Source organism: Haemaphysalis longicornis, unplaced genomic scaffold (genome assembly GCF_048455015.1).
Source record: "Haemaphysalis longicornis isolate Haplotype H1 unplaced genomic scaffold, Haemaphysalis longicornis Haplotype H1 scaffold_6, whole genome shotgun sequence".
Taxonomy (NCBI): Eukaryota; Metazoa; Arthropoda; class Arachnida; order Ixodida; family Ixodidae; genus Haemaphysalis; species Haemaphysalis longicornis.
The window spans coordinates 91,959,237-91,977,551 of record NW_027526407.1 but is presented as its reverse complement, the minus strand read 5'-3'; positions in this window follow the sequence as shown (position 1 = coordinate 91,977,551).

The window sequence follows — 18,315 nt, the reverse complement described above, 5'->3', positions numbered from 1 at the left end:
CCCTGAGGTACACCACTCGTTGCAGTGTAAACACTAGACCTTTTGAAGTTTACATCTACGTAAAAGGACCGGTCAAGGAGATAGTTGGACAACAAGGCAACAAGACTTGCATCAACACCGGACATAGTAAGCTTGTTAATTAATAATTTATGGTTCACTACATCAAACGCCTTACTGAGGTCAAAATAAATTACATCCAACTGGCCGTTTTCACAAACTGCAGCCGAAGCCTGAGTCATGAAGCTTGCAAGATTTGTAACCGTCGATCGACCCGAGAAAAAGCCGTGCTGATTTGGTATCAGAACGTTCTTGACGCAGGCAGCAAGAACGTTGTGCAGAGCTGACTCAAAGAGTTTTGAGGCGACACAAAGGAGTGAGATTGGGCGATAGTTGGTAACGGCTGACTTATCACCAGAGTTAAATATTGGAAAAATTCGAGCAATCTTCCATGCACGAGGAAATTTGCCGAAAAGCAAACAGTTATTATAAATGGAAGTTAAGACAGGCACAAAAATGTTGCCGTAAGCCTTCATGAGGGCTGCTGGAATTCCGTCTGCACCACAGGAAAATGACGGTTTCATTCGTTTAAGGCTATCATTGACAAGTTTTTCATCGAACATAAGTGTACTAAAATTAGACATATTATTAAACGATAGGCGTTCGTCGGGACCATCTGGCAGTTGAAAGACAGAATGAAAGTACTGAGCACAGCTCGTGGCGACATCCTCAACCTGTTCCCCATCGGAATTAATCAGACTAATGTGTTCTTTAGACGCCTTAGAATGGCCGCGTACATACCTCCAGAAGTCAGCCGGTTTCTGAGACGCAGAAGCCTCTAACGACTCTATATAGAGCTGGTGGTCACGCCGGTAGAGGCTTTTACAAAGTGAGCGATACCGACTAAAATCCGCTTTCCACTTGTCAAGCCCAGACCGCTTGGCCTTTTTGTGGGCACTGTCCTTAAGTTTAAGCGAACTTCGAAGTTCTTTAGAGAACCAGTGGGGAAATTTGGAATGAACAGGCTTATAAAAAGGGATGTACTTTTCCATGCCACTCCTGACAATTTCGGTAAAACGTCGAACCTGTTCGTCAACATCATTGACATCAAAAACACTAGACCATTCAGCAGATGAATAAAAGTGATAGAGCCCAACATAATCTCCACGCTTGAAAGCATATCGCGGGACTGCACAATCGTCAACACCACCATAGCAATGCTGGGCAGCGACAGAGATAGAGACAATAAGAGGGGGGTGAAACTTGTCGGGGCGTACAAGAGATATTTCGGAGGCACACACTTGTACGTTTTTCAAGTTCGAGAAGCACACATCTAGGACAGTACCACAGAAATTTTCTATGTGGCAGAACTGCTGCAAGGAGGTGAATGATTGAAAATCTAATAACATGGTGCATTTCTGCGCTGCATAATGGTTTTTATGCTGAAATGAATGACTGTTCCAGTGAATACCTGGGGTGTTGAAGTCCCCAAGTATAATTAGCTTATGGTTGGAGTGTGAATTGGAAACATTTTCAATAGATGTGAGCTTGAGATTATATTCAGCAGGTAAGATATCCGGGGTTATATAGAATGCACCGATGAGCAGCTTCTCGCCCCTCTTGAGGCCTACCTCAAGCCAGACTGATTCCTCAGTCTCGAGGTCTGCACGCCGCACGCATTGCACTTAGCGATCGATGGCAATGAGAACACCGCCACCCTTTTGCTGAGGCCCAGTTAACTTTCTGTCACTTCTAAAAATTTCATAGGTCGGAGGAAAATAGTCGGAAGATGAGATATCATTGCAAAGCCAAGTTTCAGTAATAACAATAGTAGAAAATTTGGAGCACACAACATTTCTAAGAAATTCGGAGGACTTAGTACGTAGACCCCGACCATTTTGATAATAGATGTCGAGAGTGTCGTTCTTACTGGTCATTCTCAGAAGTTTCACAGCTGTGCACCATGCCAGGGTGGAGCTTGCCTTGGAACGGCTTGAAGAGGCAGCCCTTTGACCACATAGACGGGTCGCACAGGCGCCTGAAACACTCTGCGTCAACAGTTACACAAAAAGAGGAATAGGAGTCATGCTTGGTTTTAAGGCGTTTGCACGACAATGGCGTTACTTGCACATTCGACAAGTGGGCCAACAGTTGCCCAGATGTCGTGTTAGCCGACAACTTCGAAACAAACATGGCCCTGGAGCTCGGCGGTCGGCGCACCACAACCAACTCAGAAGCTTCCGATGCACCAACGCGAGGAGGGCTTCTTTTCTTCACTAAGTTCACCGGCGGGCCATTACTCGCAGTGTCGGACTGTAGAGGCGGAGGCAAGGGGCAGTCCGATGGGGAACTGAAATCACTCAGCACCGCACCTGGTTGACCGCTGGAGCGTTCTAAGAATGCCGAAGCTTTCGTCGAGGACAGGAGGGGGCCGCCTTCGCCCTCTGCACCGGCGGCAGCTGCGGCGAACGACGACCCCATGGGGAGACCGGAGTGGGGTGACGTCACCGGTAGCGTGGAACGGCTAGCAGGCTTCGGGGAAGGCGGCGGACGGGCGAGCTCCCCTCGCAGGCAGCGAACCTCCTCACGCAGGGACGCGACGATTGCAGCCTTATGGGCAAGCCCAGCCACATTATCCCGCCGCAGAAGCCGGTTCTCCTCCCGCAGCTCGGTGACAACATCCCCAAGAAAAGAGAGGCTGTCGCAGGCTTCGGACAGGAGATTCTTCAAAGCAGGTAATAATAATAATAATAATAATAATAATAATAATAATAATAATAATAATAATAATAATAATAATCAATCAATCAATCAATTATTCAATGTTTATTATAGTGCCCAGCAACAGCGGAGGCCTTCGTGATGGAACACTCAGAGGGGAAAATGCAGCCCTGTAGTACATCAACAATTTGCTAATAAACACTCAGTGAGCAAAAGAAACTACAAAAACGGCAAAGAAAATTAGAAATAAAATAGTGCAATCCAACCGACTTTACATAATCAATTCGTGCTGGCGCACAGAACAGGTATAAGACAGCAATGAAAGACATCAACAGCTGGCAAATGAACAGTGAGTGAACAAAAATAAGAATAAACTACAACAGCTTCAAAGAAGAATAAAAATACCATAGTGTAATTTTAGCCAACTATACACAATCAATAGAAACTTTATTGTCTGGTCAATTGCAAGAAGACATCTTACAATAAGCGTAACTATACGGAAGGGTGAGTGAAAAGAAGAAAATTTTTACAAGATTTGCGAAGCGTACATTTTCAGTTTCAAATTTTCAGTTTCATCAAGTGAATATGGCCACTTTTAATGATAAAAACGGCACAAAAAGGAAAATTGTACGATAATTACAGTCGCGGTATCAGCACAATACACGAATAACCAGGAACAAGAACGAGCTCGGTGAAGTCAATGGACACGTCAGGACGATAAGTGAAGAAAAAGAGCACTGCCAAGATGTACCTAGTGTGTCAGAGCTGACAACCCGGTCAAAAACTCCCGAAGAGGGCGCTGAAAGATATCGAGCTTCTCGGAGTGAACATTACGCAGATGCTGCAACCTTTGAAGAGGAGAACGTGTGCTGAGAGCTCCAGCTGCTTTAAAAGGGTGGGCGAGCCTTGTAGCTTTTTGTGGAACGCGACAACTGATTGATTCAAGTAGTTCCGGGCATAAAATATTACCCTTAAGAAATTTGTACATGAAAAGAAGGTCTGAGTGGTTCCGCCGCGAACTTAGAGAAACAGTTATAGCGATAGGCTCCGAAGAAAAACGATGCCTAAATATTGATGAAAATTTGGTCTGTACATGCTCTATACGTTGACAGTTGGAACCAGAGGTTCCATTCCAAACGACAGAAGCATATTCTAGTTGCGGAATACAAAGCTTTCTGAATAGTTTTAGGAATGAACCGGAATTCTCTTGAAAGCCTGCATACGGCCCCGAGTGAGCGGAGCGCCCGCCTAGTAAGTTGAGTGACATGAGGTGAGAAAGTTAAGGCACTGTCGAAAAGCACGCCGAGGTCTCTGATCTCTTTAACTCTAGACAAGTAACTGCCATTGATACTGTAGCAAAATAAAGTGCGGTTCGTTTTTCTGCGGTAAGAAATGACCTTTGTTTTTGTAGAGTTAAGATTTAATCTACTGACTGATCACCACCTAAAAAATGAGGATATATCTTGCTCCAGGGCCAATAATAATAATCATCAATCAATCAATCAATCAATGAATTATGTTTATTTACGTGCCCAGGAACAGCCAGAGGCCTGAATGCTGGCGCACGAGTATTTACAGGAAAACAAAATACAAAAACATATAGCAAGAAACAAACAAGCGACAAGACACACAAATTGAAGTAGTGAAAATGACAGAAATAAAGCACAGGCGGAGCCTGGGGACAGGTAAAAAATAAAAAAAGATGCCTATGTGGCTCTGCCTGTCGTAAAGGCCACACGACAGGCAGAGCAACAAAGTTTGACAGTATTACAAAACAACGGAAAGAGTGTAGAGACAAATGGTGAGACGAACAAATGACAGTAAACAGTTTAAAAAATAGGCAAATATCAGTTGGATAGACACAACGAAAAAGAAACCAAATCCCAGAAATAAAAAGAACGACAGACATATCATAGGTGTTTAACATACTGTATTCAACAGCGCTGTACGGTAAACTGTAAAGGACTTCTGAAAGATGTCAAGGCGTTCAAAAAAGCGGTTGTAACAATTCTGTATTCTGCGGACAGGAGAATGATTGGAGTTACGCGCAGCGGTCAAGAACGGGCGATGCGACCTGGTGGGCCTTTGTGTACACTAAACTCCAAACAGTTAAGCAGGTCTGCGCAAGAAAGGTAACCATGAACAATTTTGTGAAGAAATGTAAGGTCTGCACGCATACGTCTGCAGTTGAAGGAAGGGATGGAAGGGACTATGGGTAAGTCAGAATCAGGATGAAAACTGTAATTGTGATGACGGTGCCTAAATGTGGATGAAAACTTCTTCTGCACACGGTCTAATTATTCACTACTAGATTTGGAGATGCCGTTCCAGGCAACAGAATCATATTCTAACTGTGGTATACATATTGCATTGTATAGCATTAGAAATGGATCTGGAGAAGAGAATTCCTTTGTAATTCGACACACATTTCCAAGACTTCGGAGTGCTCGCCGGGTAATGAGCCTAATATGAGTAGAAAAAGAGAGGGTATTGTCGAAATGCACCCCTAGGTCCCTAATCTCCTCAACGCTTTGCAGAGGAGCTCCTTCAATACTGTAGGAAAACAGCAGATGGTGGGTTTTCTGGCTCTAGGTGACAACCTTTGTTTTAGTGGGGTTTAAAATTAGGCAGTTTTTCCTGCACCAGACCGATAATTCCGACACATACCTCTGCAAGGCACGGCAGTCCTGAACACCGCTAATGTGCCTAAATAGTTTGACATCATCAGCATAGAGAAGAAAAGAAGTGTTTGTTAACACTGTTGACACATCATTGATTAAGACAGAAAACAATAATGGACCCAGCACGGAACCCTGGGGTACACCACTTGTTGCAGGGCAAACACTAGACTTTTTGTAGTTAACATCTACATAAAAGGACCGGTCATGGAGATAGTTGGGCAAAAATGCAACAAGGCTTGCGTCTACACCGGACTTAGCAAGCTTGTTATTAATAACTGGTGGTTCACCACATCAAACGCCTTACTGAGGTCAAAATAAATAACGTCCAACTGGCCGTTTTCACAAACTGCAGCCGAAGCTTGTGTCATAAAGCTTGCAAGATTAGATTTGGGACCGTCGATCGACCCGAGAAAAAGCCGTGCTGTTTAGGTATCACAACGTTCTTGACTCAGGCAGCAAGACCTTTGTGCAGAGCTGACTCAAAGAGTTTTGAGGCGACACAAAGGAGTGAGATCGGGCTATAGTTAGAAACGGCTGACTTATCGCCAGACTTAAATATTGGAAAAAGTCGAGAGATTTTCCATGCACGAGGAAAATTACCTAAAAGTAAGCAGTTAATATAAATGGAAGTTAAGACAGGCACAAAAATGTTGCCGTAAGCCTTCACGAGGGCTGCTTGAATTCCATCTGCACAACAAGAAAATGATGGTTTCATCCGTTGAAGGCTCTCATTGACAATTTTTTCATCGAACATAAGTGTGTTAAAATTGGAGTTATTAAACGATAGGCGTTCGTCGTTGCCATCTGGCAGTTGAAAGACAGAATGAAAGTACCGAGCAAAACTGGTGGCAACATCCTCAACCTCTTCACCATCGGAATTAAGCAGGCTAACGTGTTCTTTAGACGCCTTAGAACGGCCGCGTACATACCTCAAGAATTCAGCCGGTTTCTGAGACGAAGCAGCCTCTAACGATTCTATATAGAGCTGGTGGTCACGCCAGTAGAGGATTTTACAAAGTGAGCGATACCGACTAAACTCCGTTTTCCACATTTCAAGCCCACAACGCTTGGCCTTCTTGTGGGCGCTGTCCTTAAGTTTAAGCGAACTTCGAAGTTCTTTAGAGAACCAATGGGGATATTTGGAATGAACAGGCATATAACAAGGGATGTACTTTTCCATGCCACTCCTGACGATTTCGGTAAAACGTCGAACCTGTTCGTCAACATCATTGACATCCAAAACACTAGACCATTCAGTAGATGAATAAAAGTGATACCGCCCAGCATAATCAATCAATCAATCAATCAATCAATCAATCAATCAATCAATCAATCAATCAATCAATCAATCAATCAATCAATCAATCAATCAATCAATCAATCAATCAATCAATCAATCAATCAATCAATCAATCAATCAACCTTTATTTTCGGTGCCCAGGAACAACCCTAGGGCCTTGCTGCTGAAACACCATACAAAACGAAAAAAAAACACACAAAAATTAGATGAAATAACACACAAAAACAACTTGTATGCCATAAAAATAAAGTAAAAATAGTTACAGAAATCTTAGAAAGCAAAAAAAGGAAAGAGAGAGAAAGAAAGAAAAGAAAGTCAAAAAGGAAAAGACAGGCTTGGCGTTGCAAGCCATGACACTCGGCCAGCGAAACGTTCAAAAGATTTGAAAAATAGAAATATACAAGCAAATATGGGATGAACATGACATAGAGTATACGTATAAATCCAAGGTTTTCTATCAACATGTTAGGCAGTTCCTCAAAAAAAAAGAGAGAAAAAGCTTCAGCGTTACTAATACTGACACTAAAACGTACAGATATTCAAGCAACTGAAAACAAAGAAAACTAAAAAACAAGCAAGAATACAGTTTTCATATAAAAAATACGGTACATGAATTTGGAATGACATAAAGGACTTAAGCTACAATAATAATAATCAATCAATCAATCAATGTTTATTATAGTGCACAGGAACAGCGGAGGCCTTCGTGCTGGAGCACTCAGAGGGGAAAATGCAGTACTGTAGTACATCAACAATTAGCTAATAAACACTCAGTGAGCAAAAAAAAAGACACAAAGACTTACAAAATATGGCAAAGAAGATTAGAAATAAAATAGTGCAATCCAACCAACTTTATACAATCAAGTCGTGCTGGCGCACACAAAAGGTATAAGACAGCAATGAAATGCATCAACAGCTGGCAAAAGAACAGTGAGTGAGCAAAACATAAGAAGAAACTACAACTTCAAAGAAGAATAAAAATACCATAGTGTAATTTTAGGCAACATTACACTATCAATAGAAACTGTAATGTCTGGTCAATTGCAAGAAGACATCTTACAATAAGCGTAACTATACGGAAGGGTGAGTGAAAAGAAGAAAATTTTTACAAGATTCGGGAAGCGTACATTTTCCGTTTCAAATGGACGCATCAATTGAATATGGCAACTTTTAATGATAAAAACGGCAGAAAAAGGAAAATGGAATACTCGCGCGTTCTGAATGTTTGAGAAGCAGATGTCTAAGATATTTTCGGAGCAGTTTTAGATGTTATTCAGTTGTGCCATGGATGTGAAATCTAGGAAGTGTAAAACAATGCGAGATTTTTGCTGTACGTAATAATTGTAATGCTGGTTAGTTAGACTGTCCCATTGTACACCAGGTGCATTGAAATCCCCCAGAATGATAAACTGGTGATTTTGGTGTGAAGCACAAACTTCTTCTATAGAAGTAAGTAGCTCATTGAACGAAGAAATAGGAACATCGGGGGGAATATAAAACGCCCCTATTAAGAGCCTCTCGCCCCCAGTCAGTCGGATGTCCAGCCAGACACACTCATTGTCGCCCTCAAGGTCCTGACGCCTCTTACACTGAAGACCACAATCGACCGCAACTAATACGCCCCCTCCCTTTTGTTTAGCCCCAGTAAAATTCCTATCTTTGCGGAAAACTTGGTAATTTGGAGGGAAATAATCATTTGAGCTAATGTCGCTAGAGAGCCAGGATTCAGAAATTACAATAATTGGAAAATTTGAGGAAAGTACATTAGCAAAATATTCGGACGCTTTAGTGCGAAGGCCGCGCGCATTTTGATAGTAAATGTCTACCCTATTGTTAGTTTTTTTCATCGTGTTGGACATCAGTGGAACAGAACATTTCGGCATGCAGCTTTCCGCGGAAAGGTTTGAAAAGGCAGCCCTTCGGCCAGAACAAAGGATCACTCAAACGCTCGAAGGAGTCCTCATCGACCGTAACGCAGAAGGAAGAATAAGAACTGTACTTAGTCTTCAGCCGCTGACAAGCCAGAGGCATGACATGTACCATAGAAAGATGCTCCGTCAGTTGGGCTGAAGTGGTGCACGGTGACAGTTTAGACACGAAGTTGTGTCTCGGACGCTTAGATGGACGAACGACGGAGATGCTACACGCATCTGAAGCACCCACACACACTGCACTCCCTCTGCGTTTGTTTGAGTGGGCCGAATCGTTGGATGGTGGCTTGCCGGATGCATCATTTAACAAAGCCAAGCCTCGGAATGGGCTGAGGTCAGCTGCTCGTTCGCTGAAAGCGTAGACGCTGCGTTTATCTTCGCCACAACAGTGGCAAAGGATGAAAGGTTCACTCGCTGCGTGGAAGGGGTCGCCATCGTCACGTTGAGCTCAGGTGTCGAAGGGGGGGCAAGCAGCTCGGGAGGCGAGGGACCGGCCCGCGGTAACCGCGGGAGCCGCTCCCCTCGAAGGCTGCGAACCTCCGCCCGCAGAGAAGCAATTATGCCTGACTGCTAGGCGAAAGCACGCGCGTTCTCCCTGCTCAGGCGGTCGTTGGCCTCTCGTAGCTTTGCCACCTCGTCCGTCAAGAATGAAAGGCCCTCGAGAGCGTGGAGAAGCATTTCGCGGATGTCGGTCGCGTCCCCTCCAAGGTCGCCTGATCGAGGAGCGCTGTTCTGAGGATCCGGTGGCTGCGTGGCCGGCAGGCTCTCGTGTACGGAATCTTCACTAGGCCTACTCACCACCTCCGACGCCGAACACAGGCACATATCACATTAACGATTTGGTCACTAACGATTTGGTTCTATCACATTAACGATTTGGTTCTTAAATCAGTTGATGAATATAAATACTTAGGTGTAATAATTTTGTCTAATCTTACTTGGAAGGCACATGTTAAGCATGTTACATCTAAAGCCTACAACAAGCTTTTCTTTTTGAAGCGTACTTTGAATGAAACAACGTATGAAACAAAGCTTCTCGCGTATACTACTTTCATACGCCCAGTTATGGAATACGCTAGTGCTGCCTGGTTCCCGGCCTCAAAGGCGAGCATTGCTTTATTGGAAAGCGTTCAACGTAAGGCTGTGCGCTTTATCTTTAACCGGTACAGGCGTAGTGACTCTCCAACTGAAATATTAGAGCAAGCGGGCCTTAATGAATTGGAAAAGTGTGCCAAAGTGAACTGCTTGAAGCTTTTGTATTTACTCTTTCACAATTCGTTAAAGATAAACTCTGATACCTACATTCGAACCAATAAAACCCGTCCTACGCGGTACAAACATTCACACACACTCGAAGAATACGATTGCAATAACGACACGTTCTACTTTTCTTTCTTTCCCGGCGCCATCAGAGAGTGGAATTTATTAGATCAGTCCATCACGCAACAAACAAAAGTAGACAAGTTCACTTCTCTAGCAGAAATGGCTATCCTCTCTCGATAACAGGTCTTCCATGCTACGTGCGCCAATGTGTGTGATTTCGATACTTTTTGAGCAAGTGCTATCTTTTTTCGGCGTTTACCCTTATTGCTTTTATTATTGTATAATTTCTGCGTTGGTTTCGATACCTTATGAGCAAGCGCTATCTTTTCTTTTCTTCGCCGTTTATCTTTGTTACCTCTATTGTATTGAATAATTTCTGTGCTACTGCAAGCTCTGTACTTCGAGTCAATTGTCGATATACTTCTTCGTTAACTATTGTAAAAAAAAAATCAGTTCGACATGTGTTCTATGACTATGCCCGCTCCTGTAAAAATCCCAGAAGGGATTGACAGTATCAATAAATAAATAAATAAATAAATATTACACTGAAAGGGCCTCTCACCAGTCTTAACAGCTTGCAGCTCCATGTCGGGCAGCTGAATACATTTTGAGTGCGCACGTTTTTTGCACGATGTGCATGGAAAATACTCCTGTCTGCCGTAAAAAACAGCGAAGCACAGCACGCAGACATCTGTGCTGGGCGCCATCTTGGCACAAGATAATAATCAATCAATCAATCAACCTTTATTTTTGGTGCCCAGGAACAACCCTAGGGTCTCGGTACTGGTACACCATATACAAGCATTCATAAAAACAAACTAAAATCAAGACAACACAACGCAGAAAACCATACATATGAAAGAAACAATAAGATAAAAATAGTTACAGAGATCCCAGAAAGCAAAACAGCAAAACAGCAAAAAAAAAGGAAGCCTAGTGTTAGAAGCCTTGACACCCGGCCAGCAAAACGTTGAAGGCACGTGAAAAATTGAAAATACACAAGCAAATACTCAATGCACATGACGGAGATCGAATATACACATAAAACAAAGGTTTTGTAACAAAATGTTAGGAAGTTTCAAAATGGAAAAACGAAGTTCAGCTTTACAAGCACTGACACTTAAACCGACAGAAATTCAAGCAACACAAAATCAGGAAAAGTGAAAAACAAACAAGTAGATGATGATTTGCATAAAATAAATACGGAACAGAAATACGGCACATAAATGACATAAAAGCACTTAAGCTACACCAGTTTTCAATTCATTAGAGAACAAAGACAAACAGCTCTGGAATATATCAAGACGATCGGAATATTCATTATATGCACATTGTATTCTGCAGATGGACGAGCATCGTTTACTTAAAGCATCTGTTCTGAAAGTTCGAAATCTTCGGAAAAGTTTGTTCGGCAAGTTGACATTGATAAGTGCAACCAAGTCATGACACAAAATATCACCATGAAGAAGTTTATAAAGAAAGATAATGTCAGCTCTCATTCGTCGACACCAAAGGGAAGGAATACTTTTGAGACAAGACATGCTGCCGTTTGCGTGTTCTTGTACATGACGGAAACGGTGCCTAAAGATAGAAAGGAACTTATTTTGAACCCTTTCGATGCGGTCACTATTGGGCTTGCAAGTTCTATTCCAAACAACAGAACCGTATTCGAGAAGAGGTAAGCACAGAGCCGAATACAACTTTAAGAAAGGAAGAGGACTTTGAAACTCTCTAGAATACCTGCAGACAGCACCCAGACATCGAAGAGAGCGTCCGGTAATTTGTGTAACGTGGGAAGAGAAAGTCAGAGAAGAATCGAATAGTACTCCCAAGTCCCGAATTTCGGTCACCCTCGGCAGTGCAGTGCTTGCTATTTTATAGGAGTATTGCAGCTGTTGAGTTTTCCTACTATAGGAAACAACTTTCGTTTTTGAGGGGTTCAAAATTAAGTCGTTTTTGGTGCACCAACGATGGAATGACACGATATCAGCCTGAAGAGAATTACAGTCCTGGAGATTACGCACTTCTCTGAAGATTTTCATATCATCAGCATACAACAAAAAAGAAGAATTTTTAATGGCAGAAGCAACATCGTTAATGAAAATGGAAAAAAGAAGGGGGCCCAAAACGGAGCCCTGGGGTACACCACTGGTTGCTTTTTACCTAAATGATGTTTGACCATTAACACTTACATAGCAATATCGCTCCTGGAGATAGCAACGTATAAGACCCACTAACGAAGCGTGAACATCTAACAGAATGAGCTTGGCAAGCAATAACGAGTGGTTGCCTACATCAAAGGCCTTGCTCATGTCACAGTAGACCGCATCAAGCTGGCTTCTACCAATGACTGCTGGGACAGCCTGCTCCATGAAGCATGCGAGGTTTGTGGAAGTTGAGCGACCACGCATGAAGCCATGTTGATTAGGAATGAGGACGTGTCTAACTGAGAAAGACAAGACGTTATGAAGAGATAACTCGAATATTTTAGAGGCAGAACAAAGAAGCGACACTGGCCTATAGTTCATGGGGTCGGTTTTTGGGCCTGACTTGAAAACAGGGAATACACGACAGATTTTCCATGATTGAGGGTTCGTGCCAGACCGGAGACAGTTATTAAATATTGAGGTGAACACAGGAACAAATATATTTGCATACGTTTTTAGAATTGCAGCAGGAATACCATCTGGCCCAGAAGAAAACGAGGGCTTTAGCCGCTTGATGCTGGCCCGCACGATGTTTTCATCCAATTGGAAACAAGCGGAGTAACCGTCCTGGTGACAAGAGACGCTGCCGTCATCAGTACCACCGCTAAGCCCAAACAAAGAAGAAAACTGACGAGCAAAGCAGTCGGCCGCATCTGCAACCTCATCGCCGTTGGAATCCAGTAGACGAATAGATTCTTTCGTTGTACTAGATCTAGAATAAATGTACTTCCAGAAGGCTCCCGGCTGATGAGTTGCTTTAGCTTCAACTGACGCCAGGTACAAAGCATGATCACGCTTGTGCAATATTTTGCATAGGGCACGTAGGCGCCGGAACTCCTGAGCGAACTGATTCCCACCAGAGCGCTTCATCTTTCTGTGCGCGCGTTCTTTGAGTTTCAGGGCATCCCGCAATTCAGAAGAAAACCAGTGTGGGAACTTGAACTTCTTTGGTAAATATTGCGGGATGTATTTCTTCATACCCAAAAGCACAATCTCAGTAAAACGGTCAACTGGCTCATTGACATCAGAGTGGTGAATGACTGTTGACGAAGGATCAGCAGAAAAGTAGCCATACTGCCCAACGTAATCTCCCCGGGCGAAAGCGTAGCGAGGTTGCGCATTGCTTGAAATTAGAGAACGGTGGAGCATTGCAGGAAGGAAACAGGAAATAGAAAGAGGAGGATGATATTTGTCGGGTATTACTAAAGCACAATCAGAGCGCGAGACACATTAACGCCATCGAAGTTTGAATAGCACAGGTCCAGAATGTTTCCACTGCAGTTTTTTTTGTGATTGCGCTGTGCCATGGAAGTGAAAGACGAAAAATCTAGTAACCTATTACCCTTCTGTTGAAAGTGGTGGTTGTAGTGGGAACAGGTGAGGTGGCTCCACTGAACGCCAGAAGCGTTAAAATCTCCAAGGAGGAGGACCTTGAGGTCGCAATGAGTAGTGAGCACCTGTTCAATGGAGGAGACTAACTTATTGAACGCGTCAGGAACTACATCAGGAGGAACGTAAAAAACACCAACTAGAAGTTTTTCAGTTTTAGAGATATGAAGTTCGACCCATAAAGACTCACCTGCGTTTTCAATATCGCTACGTAGCACACACGGGAGAGATTTGTTAACTGCGAGAAGTACCCCGCCTCCCTTTTGTTTGCATCCAGTTAAGGCACGATCATTACAATATACATGGTAATATTGAGGAAAATAGTCATTGGATAGAATATCAGGGCACAACCAAGTTTCAGATATAGCTATTACGGGAAGCAAGAAGCCAGAACATTACCAAAAAATTCAGTCGCCTTAGTTCGAAGACCTCGCACATTCTGATAAAAAAACATCTAAACTAGTCATTATTCTTTTTCTGATGTGTTGCGCTCAGAGCTGTGAAGCATGCATTCGCGAAACATGCCTCGAAACTCCTTAAAGAGGCAGTCTTTCGGCCAAACAGCGGGTTCATTCAAGCGCTCGAAAAACTCTTCACTGACGGAAATATAAAAGGATGCGTACGTTTCAAATTTAGTTTTCAGTCGTCGGCAGTTCAAGGGCGAGACACCTAAGGTTAACAGATGGGCATTAAGACTAGCAGAGGTCGTGGACGGAGAAAGATTTGAAACAAACATTGCTTTGGGGCGCTTCGGCTGCGGAACGACTACCAGTCCACATGTGTCCGATGCACCTACACATGCCCGGTTTCGACGCTTCTTCTCAACAGTAGGAGGGAGAGAGTCAAGCACAGGCGCAGAATGCACCGGGGAAAGTCGGGATGAAGTAGGAGGCAGTGCAGGAGAAGCCGAAGACACCGACTGCAGCGGAGCAGACGTAGCCGAAGGCAACACTTCCTTGTTTACAGCTTGGGCAAAAGAAGGCTGCCCTGATCTGTGACGCACTCCTTCCGGCAACACGGCGGGGTGGTGAAGTAGTTGGGCACGCAAGGAGGACACCTCCGCTCGCAAGGAGGCAACCACCTGCGCATAATGGGCGCGGTCACCCTCCCTCCCCTGACGGAGACAGTGGAAAGCTTGCGCGTTTTCCCGGCGTAGGAGGTCGTTGTCCTCCCGCAGCCGGGCCACTTGGTCGCTGAGAAAAGAAATGCAGTCCAGCGCGTCGATGAGGAGTGCGCGAAGACCAGCAGCTTCCCCTCCAAGGTCAACCGGTTGGGACTGTGGCGGCGGGGCTTTCCTGACTACTGCCGGCGAGTCTCGTCGAAGGGAGGGGGAAGGAGCCCTGCTTGCGGACGGGCCGATGTCGTCGTTGGCTACGCTAGGCCTCGCCGCGGCCTCGGCCGTCTCACACAGATTGCATTTGAACGGCCGGGCACCAGACTTCAGAAGTTGCAGCTCCGCGTCCGGCCACGCAACACACTTCGCGTGCACACGTTTTTTACAGGCGGCACACCGGAAAAACTTTTGCTTACCAAAGAAAGCCTGGGAGCACAAAATACATAAATCCGCACTAGGCGCCATCTTGCGGCGCAAGAATGATAATAATAATAATAATAATAATAATAATAATAATAATAATAATAATAATATTAATAATAATAATCAAACAATCAATCAACCTTTATTTTTGGTGCCCAGGAACAACCCTAGGGGCTTGGTACTGGTACACCATATACAAGCATTCATAAAAACAAACAAAAATCAAGACAACACAACACAGAAAACCATATATATGAAACAAACAATAAGATAAAAATAGTTACGGAGATCCCAGAAAGCAAAACAGCAAAACAGCAAAAAAAAAGGAAGCCTAGTGTTAGAAGCCATGACACCCGGCCAGCAAAACGTTGAAGGCACGTGAAAAATTGAAAATACACAAGCCAATACTCAATGCACATGACGGAGATAGATTATACACATAAAACAAAGGTTTTGTAACAAAGTGTTAGGAAGTTTCAAAATGGAAAAACGAAGTTCAGCGTTACAAGCACTGACACTTAAACCGACAGAAATTCAAGCAACACAAAATCAGGAAAAGTGAAAAACAAACAAGCAAGATGATGATTTGCATAAAATAAATACGGAACAGAAATACGGCACATAAATGACATAAAGGCACTTAAGCTACAACAGTTTCAATTCATTAGAGAACAAAGACAAAGAGCTCTGGAATATATCAAGACGATCGGAATATTCATTATATGCACATTGTATTCTGCAGATGGACGAGCATCGTTTACTTAAAGCATCTGTTCTGAAAGTTCGAAATCTTCGGAAAAGTTTGTTCGGCAAGTTGACATTGATAAGTGCAACCAAGTCATCACACAAAATATCACCATGAAGAAGTTTATAAAGAAAGATAATGTCAGCTCTCATTCGTCGACACCAAAAGGAAGAAATACTTTTGAGACAAGACATTCTGCCGTTTGCGTCTTCTTGTACATGACGGAAACGGTGCCTAAAGATAGAAAGGAACTTATTTTGAACCCTTTCGATGCGGTCACTATTGGACTTGCAAGTTCTATTCCAAACAACAGAACCATATTCGAGAAGAGGTAAGCACAGAGCCGAATACAACTTTAAGAAAGGAAGAGGACTTTGAAACTCTCTAGAATACCTGCAGACAGCACCCAGACATCGAAGAGAGCGTCCGGTAATTTGTGTAATGTGGGAAGAGAAAGTCAGAGAAGAATCGAATAGTACTCCCAAGTCCCGAATTTCGGTCACCCTCGGCAGTGCAGTGCTTGCTATTTTATAGGAGTATTGCAGCTGTTGAGTTTTCCTACTATAGGAAACAACTTTCGTTTTTGAGGGGTTCAAAATTAAGTCGTTTTTGGTGCCCCAACAATGGAATGACACGATATCAGCCTGAAGAGAATTACAGTCCTGAACATTACGCACTTCTCTAAAGATTTTCATATCATCAGCATACAACAAAAAAGAAGAATTTTTAATGGCAGAAGCAACATCGTTAATGAAAATGGAAAAAAGAAGGCGGCCCAGAACGGAGCCCTGGGGTACACCACTGGTTGCTTTGGACCTAAATGATGTTTGACCATTAACACTTACATAGCAATATCGCTCCTGGAGATAGGAACGTATAAGACCCACTAAGGAAGCGTGAACATCTAACAGAATGATCTTGGGAAGCAATAACGAGTGGTTGACTACATCAAAGTCCTTGCTCATGTCACAGTAGACCGCATCAAGCTGGCTTCTACCAATGACTGCTGGGACAGCCTGCTCCATGAACCATGCGAGGTTTGTGGAAGTTGAGCGACCACGCATGAAGCCATGTGGATTAGGAATGAGGACGTGTTTAAGTGAGAAAGACAAGACCTTATGAAGAGATCACTCGAATATTTTAGAGGCAGAACAAAGAAGCGACACTGGCCTATAGTTCATGGGGTCGGTTTTTGGGCCTGACTTGAAAACAGGGAGTACATGACAGATTTTCCATGAGCGAGGGTACGTGCCAGACCGGAGACAGTTATTAAATATTGAGGTGAACACAGGAACAAATATATTTGCATACGTTTTTAGAATTGCAGCAGGAATACCATCTGGCCCAGAAGAAAACGAGGGCTTTAGCCGCTTGATGCTGGCCCGCACGATGTTCTCATCCAATTGGAAACAAAGGGAGTAACCGTCCTGATGACAAGAGACGCTGCCGTCATCACTACCACCGCTAAGCCCAAACAAAGAAGAAAACTGACGAGCAAAGCAGTCGGCCGCATCTGCAACCTCATCGCCGTTGGAATCCAGTAGACGAATAGATTCTTTCGTTGTACTAGATCTAGAATGAATGTACTTCCAGAAGGATCCCGGCTGATGAGTTGCTTTAGCTTCAACTGACGCCAGGTACAAAGCATGATCACGCTTGTGCAATATTTTGCATAAGGCACGTAGGCGCCGGAACTCCTGAGCGAACTGATTCGCACGAGAGCGCTTCATCTTTCTGTGCGCGCGTTCTTTGAGTTTCAGGGCATCCCGCAATTCAGAAGAAAACCACTGTGGGAACTTGAACTTCTTTGGTAATTATTGCGGGATGTATTTCTTCATACCCAAAAGCACAATCTCAGTAAAACGGTCAACTTTGTTCATTGACATCAGAGTGGTCAATGACTGTTGACCAAGGGGCAGCAGAAAAGTAGTCATACAGCCCAACGTAATCTCCCCGGGCGAAAGCGTAGCGAGGTTGCGCATTGCTTGAAATTACAGAACGGTGGAGCATTGTAGGAAGGCAACAGGAAATAGAAAGAGGAGGATGATATTTGTCGGGTATTACTAAAGCACAATCAGAGCGCGACACATTAACGCCATCGAAGTTTGAAAAGCACAGGTCCAGAATGTTTCCACTGCAGTTTTTTATGTGATTACGCTGTGCCATATAAGTGAAAGACGAAAAATCTAGTAACCTATTACCCTTCTGTTGAAAGTGGTGGTTGTAGTTGGAACAGGTGAGGTGGCTCCACTGAACGCAAGGAGCGTTAAATTCTCCCAGTAGGAGGACCTTGAGGTCGCAATGAGTAGTGAGCACCTGTTCAATGGAGGAGACTAACTTATTGAACGCGTCAGGAACTACATCAGTAGGAACGTAAAAAACACCAACTAGAAGTTTTTCAGTTTTAGAGATATGAATTTCGACCCATAAAGGCTCACCTGCATTTTCAATATCGCTACGTAGCACACACGGGAGAGATTTGTT